Source organism: Manacus vitellinus, unplaced genomic scaffold, assembly GCF_001715985.3.
Source record: "Manacus vitellinus isolate BGI_N305 unplaced genomic scaffold, ASM171598v3 scaffold_76_pilon, whole genome shotgun sequence".
In the NCBI taxonomy this organism is placed as follows: Eukaryota; Metazoa; Chordata; class Aves; order Passeriformes; family Pipridae; genus Manacus; species Manacus vitellinus.
In genome coordinates, this window is record NW_021940796.1 from 1460909 (window position 1) to 1467811 (window position 6903).

Here is a 6903-nt window from a genome sequence, read left to right on the forward strand (position 1 = left end):
GTGGGGCCCCTCTGGGGCCATGAGAGGATCCCTGTGGACATGGGGATGTGGCAGGGTCCCACTGAGGACACGGCAGCGTGCAGGGATGTGGCAGGGCCCATGACATCCCCTGTTAGGGATGGGACATGTCACGTCCCCGTGGGAACCCTGCCAGCGTGTGGGGACAAATCCCTTGGCTCGGTGGGTGCCCGGTGGGGAGGGGGTCAGCCCTAGGACAGAGAGAAGCCTGTTTTTTGTGACAGGGACATCCCAAGCCACAGCCACTGCTCCTACCGACGCTGGGAGCAGGGTAAAGGAATGGGGGGTGGCCTGGGGGACCCTCACTCCCAGGGCTCCTCCTGGCACCGTGCTGGGGGCCAGGCTGGACCCTTGCCCATGTCAGAGTGGGCTCAGGTCCGTGGAGAGGGATGCCATAGGCTGGGATCGTTCTGGATGGATGCCGGGGGCTGGGGAATACGTATGGCAAAGGGGAGAGTATGGCTGGAAACTGGGGGGTGAAGGTGAAGGGTGTGCTCCCACCACCTCACCCCCATGGCAGGGACGGGACAAGGCTGGCACTGGGAGAGGAGGAGGAAGAGGAGGAGGAGGAGGAGGAGGAGGGCAGCCTCCACCGTAACCCCGCAGCTGCTGGAGCGAAGCGTGGCCACCCCAGCCCGCTTTTGTCCGCTCTCCGGTTTTGCTGTCGCACGCTCAGACCGAAATAGCCAAAATCCCTAATAGGAAGCTTCCCCCAGCCCGAGCCCTCGGCTGGTATCTCGCTCGGGCAGGTTTCATGACTCAGCAGCCCAGATGGAGCCGTCCCTCACAGCCCTCAGCTCCAAATCTGTTTATTGCTCCAGAGGCTGTTTTTCCAAGAGCTTCACTGCTTTATAACAGCCAGCGCTCTCCCTTAAAACCCTGCCTCTCCAGCGAGGGCTCGCGTCACACTCAGCGCGGAGGTGGGCGAGGAACAAAAATAGACAAATTAAGAAAACCTCAAAAGGCCAAAAAATGAAAATGTGAGGGTTTTGGCTCTCCGAGCTCCAAGGTTTGCTTTGCCTCCGTGTTGCATCAGCTCTGCTCTTCCTCTGCTGCCTTCCTTGGAGCTGCACCATCTCGGGGGCAGAGAAGAATCCCCGGGTGATCACAAGTCTACGAGAAGCTGAGCGACAGCTGAGCCCCCTGGGGTGTCCCCCCAGAGCTGAGGTCGAGGCACTGTGCCCTTGGCTGGAGAGTGGAGCCCTGGCGGTGCAAACCTGGGGTGGTGTTGGCCACAGGCAGCACAGGGAACAATAAGGATGGATTTTGGGGTTGCAGCCTCTGGGGTTCCCTCCCCAAGTATCTAAACCCCTCATTCCCCCTCATCACTGTTGAATGAGAAATAGGCTCTTGCACAGCTCCAGTTCCTTGTCCTGGGTGGTTTTTAACTACTCACACAACTGCACAGGTGTGGGATAGGTGTGGGATAGAAGATGTGAATAGGGAAACTTGGGAGGCCTTTGACCCAGGGACACAGCAAAGACAGCAGGGAACAAAGCTAAAAGGGAATGTCAGCTCCTCCTCACACTGACCCCTGGGCAAGGGTTCACTCCTGGGAGCTGGGGGCACTCAGTGGTGGCTGGGGGCTGCTGGTGGCCCCCACCCCTCCTGCCAACAGTGTTGGCCAGGATGGATGTACAAGGGGCAGGTGGGACAGTGAGGGTTTGCTCCTGAGCACAGGGGAGGGGCTGGGCAGTGAGTGCTTTCTCAGGTACCTGCTCACTCTCTGCCCTGGTATGGGGGGACAGCAGGGCCTCTGTGGGACCCCCAGTCCTGGGAAGGCAGCCCGTGCTCCCACCAGGTACAGCCCAGGTCAGGTAGGGCAGCAGCAGCTCTTCTGTAAGGCACACATAGTGTCGTGGGCAGGTTTTCCCCCTTCCCATAGGAACTGTGCATCTATTGGAAAAGTTACCAAGACTGTGTGGGGACAAGATGCTTGAAGCAGGACCAGCCCCCCTTGATGGCACCCCATAGTGCTTTTGGGGGTGATGGTGTCGGAAGGGTCAGGACTTGACTCTGATCCTTGTGGGTCTCTTCCAGCTCGGGATATTCTGTGAATCTGTGAAACCCACCTTGCCCAGCCCAGCCTGGCAGATCCGCACCGTGCCGGGGTGAGCCCGGTCAGTGGGTCCCGGGCACATTCCCGAAGGGAGCGCCCGACCACAGTCCATTAACTGGTCGTTAGGGCCATTACCTTAATCACCGGGTGTTCTCCTGCTCTGTATCAAGGTGTGCTCAGGGTCACGCAGGCTGAGTGGGGAGCAGGTGGCTGCCTCCTGCCTCCTGCACGGCCGTGGCAGTGCCTGGATCCGCCGCCACCCATCCATCCATCCATCCATCCTCTCCAGTTTCCATGGCTACACCAGAGTTTACTCTTCCCCGCCTTCCACCGCCTGCACGGGTGTGATGTAAAAAAAGGTCCTTATGTGAGGCAAAAAGCCCAGGGACTGGGACCTCCTGGTTTTTGGGAGCAACAACTCCATCCAGGGTGGTCAAACCACAGCGTGACAGGCGCTGAGTGTCCTGGCAGCACCCGCAGCCCACCTGAATGGCACCTTGGAGACCTTCAGGGGGGCTGTGGCATGATTTTGGGGCGCTGCCTTCCCCTCCTGGCCTCCCTGATGGCGGCAGGGACCCAAGGGAGGCGGGAGTGATCTCCTGGGGACAAATCCAGGCGCGGAGCCATCGGCCGCCTGGCGCTCAATACGAGGTGACAGCGCGGAGCAGAGATCCCTGAGCTGCGGCTCCTTAATGGGAGAGAACAAACCCCGAGCTTGGGTCACCACATGGGATTTCAGTGGCCAAATGTGGGTCAGCAGAGGCCTCGCCGGGGAGGCAGGAATGTCACAACACCGCAGGGATTTCACAGCACCACAGGGCAGTCACAGCACGGTAGGGGTTTGATCCCTTTCCAGGAGCACAGGCAGCAGAGGGGCAGCGTATCCCAGTCCATGGCCACATTCCCTGGGCAGGGGGATTTGGGCTGAGGGGCTCCTGGGATGTGGCCGAGGTGCAGTTGGCTGTGGGGGTGCGTGATCATTTCCAAATCCATGGCTGCTGTGATTCACAGGGCCAGCGGGTGAAGCGGGAAGCATTCCCATAGCCTGGGTGTGCTGCACCCGGCTGTGTTCGGCCATGGGGCAATCCTCGTGCCCTGCCCATGCATCCCAGGGTTCCTGCCTGCTCCTGGACACCTGGTCAGGCTGCCTGTGCCCCAAGGCTAGTTTTCCCTCTGACGGGCTCTGGGTGACCCTGAACTCCACAGGATCACGGCTCCACTGCGTGTTTGTTGCATTGAAGAGGCCCCTCAGTAGCAGGGGTGCAGGGATGGTGCATTGTGCAGGGACCCCGTGGTATGGGCTGTGTTTCAGCAGCTCCCTCGGGGAGATGCTGGGCACAGAGGGTGCCTGGGTGCTGTTTGGCCTCGGGAGGGTGGGGTGAGTTCCATCGGGCACTCGCCCGCTGAGTCACGGGGCTGTGCAGCCAGAGCTGTGCCATGTGTGCCTCCGGCCTGGCCCAGAGGGGATGCTCTGTGTCCTTCCCTGACCCCCTCCCCACACCCCGGGACAGACTCTGTGGCCAGGCTGGGCAGTGAGGGCTGGTGACTGACGTGGCCTGGCAGCTCAGCCTCCCCAAAGGCACTCGCTGCTCCTTCTGCCTCTCCCACCAAGGCTCCCTCCCTCCCCCCCCATCCCAGCCTGCACATCACTGCCTGCCTCCTGGCCAGCTGAGCTGGGAGCTCACCCCATCCCAGATTCCCCAGACACCCCCTGGAAGCCCAGCCTGGAGGGTGCTCTGGCAGTGCCTGTCCCTCCAGCACTGCACAGGGTGCTCCGAGCTCCCGTCCCCATTTTATGGGAAGGGCTGGGGAGTGCTGGTGTCTGCAGATGCTGGTTCATAAAACATTGACTTTCCAGACAGGCTTTGCAGAAGAAATGAGATGCTGGTGATTGTATGGAGAGCTCAGGGAATCCCAGGGTGTGTTCCCTGGAGCAAAGGGTGATCCTTGCTCGGGGCTGTTGAGAGCCTGCAGTGGGGCAGAGACCCAAAACGCTGGACACCTGTGTGCTCCAAACTGCTGCTTGACCCCATCTCTGGGTTCCTCATGCTCTTCCCTACTCTGTCTCACCTGTTGGGTTCCCACACAGTCCTGACCCAGCGCTGCCGTGGAGTGACAACACACGGCTGGTGTGTGTGGGCTGGCTTGTGCTTCCCCTGTGGAAGCATGTTCGTCTCCATGGTGGGATGGGGGCACAGGGGGATGGGGGCTGCAGGCATTTGTGTGCATGAGGCTGCTGGTGGGTTTGCTCTCCGACACTCTCCATCAGCTGCAGTCACAGGGAGCGCAGTGGGAACGCGTCTGCTTTTCCTGTGTCACTGTGAGTGCTTTCTCCACACTCACCGACAAATCCGTGCTGGTTTTTCCCGGCAGGTCACCGGGCCAGTTTGCTGGCAGGGCAGAGATCACCACGGGGCACTGCTGCGTGGTTTGGATTTTTCCCTTTCCCAGGACGGCAGCTCTGGGGTTTCTCCAACCGCGGCTGGAAAGCCGCCGTTCCAGCGCGGTGTTTGTCTCCCAAGGAGGTGGTTTAGGTTTCACAGGCCCAACCTGATGGGAATTTGAGCAGGCACTAAAACTAGAGCTTCTCATGCCTTCGTTATCGGCGCTATCTGCTCCGCTGGGCAGCCGTGGGGAGCGCGGTGGGAGCTGGTGGGAGCCCGTGCTGTGCCATCCCGGCACGAGCCCCCGGGATCTGCTCCAGGCAGCCCCCACCTCCCAGGCTGAGTCACCAGCAGGCCGAGAGCATTTGCTGCTGGTGTGACGGCAGCTGTAAGTCCCAAAAAATCCCCCAGCACTGATGCTTTAATGACAGGCGGGTAACACAGCCCCGAAGAAGACTCATCCCGCACATACCTCATTAGTGGTGACTAAGCCCGCACTGGGCTGGAGCAGCCACAGCCTTCCCACGTCACCCCAGCCCTGGTGTCACTAATTCTGCAGGTCCCGAGATCCCAAACCGCCCATCTCCTGCCAGTCCCCGGCCTTGTTCCATATTTAATCTTTCATGTTCACCTGAGTCTCTAATTAAGCTCAGCCGTGAGCCCATGGTGTGTAGTGAGGGCTTGGCGTTCCCCGAGTGCTCTGTGTGTGGGACCCACACAGCAGCCCACTGAAACAATCCCCAGCTGAAGGTTTTCCCTTTGTTTTCCCTTTCTTTTTAATTCCTCCCCCCTAAACTAGCACTAGGCAGGTGTGTAATGCTAACTCAAGGCAGGTATGAATCATAGAATCCCAGAACAGTTTGGGTTGTAAGGGACCTTAAAGCTCACCCAGTTCCAACCCCCTGCCATGGGCAGGGACACCTTCCACTAGAACAGGTGAGGTGAAGTGCGGGCCCATTAGCAGCAAAGCTCTTAAAAAAGGAATGTGTGGACTGTTTGGGGCTTTTTTCCTTTTTTTACAGTAAAGGCATGAATGGTCAGCTTGAGGTATTCAAAAAGAGCTTTTTCTTGTGTTCCTTTTCGCTGGCAGCAGCTGTCCAGGGAGCCTGTGCTGGGGTGAGGCAGGGCAGCATGGAAACCCCAGGTGCTGCTTCCCAAGCCAGTATCCAGAGGAGCCGGACAGTGTCAAGGGCTGGAGCAGCTGGAGTAGCCACCATCCTCCCCGACATCCCAACTGGCTGCCTCACCCTTAAGAGTCCCCCAGTCAAAAACACCCCCCGGCCTGGCAGTGAACGGGGCTCTGATCCCCCCGGGGGCTGCAGGGTTGGGCAGGGGGAGAGACGCGCATTGTAACTGGAGCAGCATATCCATGGCAACCCCAACTTTTCATCAGTGTTAATTACTTACACAGTGCCAGAGCTGCGCACGGCGCCTCCCAGATAAAGATACATCCCCCTTCCAAGCCTCTCTGAGTGACACCGAGGCGACAGCGGGCTCGGGGAGCCGGGTCTGGAACGCGGTGACGGAGACATTTTGTGAGGAGAGGAGCTGGGATTTAAAGGAGGGGCCGGAGAGGCAGCCGGGAGCTCAGGGCAGCTTTTCTCCCAAAAAAACACCTTCCCGGAGTGCTGGGAAATGGCCCCAGCCGATGTGACAAGCAGATCCGTACCCCAAATCCTGCTGTTGGGGTGTCTCTGGTGGCTGTGCCTCGGTGGGCTGTGTGGGGCCACACGGTTGTGGGGCCGTGGCCGTGGTGAGGGCTGGCAGCAGGTCACACTCACAGGCCTGTTCGGGTCCCTTTGGGGCACAGGGATGTCACTGAGTGGGTGAGGATGTGGCTGATCCTGGGATGGTCCCAGCAGGTCCTGGAGTTTTTGGCTCCTCTACGGCTTTTTGGTGCAACTCACGGCACTAAAAGTGGGAAACACATTCCCAAGGCATTACAGCTCACCGTCATTCCCTCAGCATTCCCAGTTATAGAGTCTCAATTTCTACAGACTTTAATCTTCAACATGTAGTTTATTACTGCTGCTTTTCTTTAAATAGCATTATTTTCTAGGAAGTGCAGCCGTCCCATCCCCACAGCTGCTGTTGTGCGTTTATCTCCCCTCTCCTGGTGAGAAGCTGATGGATACAGATCCAGGCAGCTGCGTGACCTTTACAGTCTCACTCGGAGTCCAGGGACGTGGATGTAAGATTGTTTCAAGTCATTCTGATTTTATTACAAACCAAAATACTTCACATTCAGTGGCACCTCAGGATAATTACTCTCGGGGAAAAAAACCACCCAAACCCAAACAGCTTAAACAGGTATCGGTGTAGTTGTGGCTCACTTCATCTTTTCCACGAGATCCCAAACTCGAGAGCCAACATGCCTCTTGCTTTAGTTTGTCAGGTTTTCTATGGGACATTATTCCAGCATTACACCTTAGCAGGAAGCAG

The 6903-nt window shown here is 58.5% G+C and overlaps 1 protein-coding gene across 1 annotated transcript in view; it reads right to left on the reverse strand.

Moving 5' to 3' along the window:
• Positions 1-2358, reverse strand: part of DUSP14 (dual specificity phosphatase 14) — a 14698-nt gene extending 12340 nt beyond the window's left edge. The window contains exon 1 of the mRNA XM_008927668.2: positions 2213-2358. The gene's annotated coding sequence lies outside the window, so the exon portion shown is untranslated. The remainder of the gene's footprint in view (positions 1-2212) is intronic.
• Positions 2359-6903: the final 4545 nt, after the last annotated feature.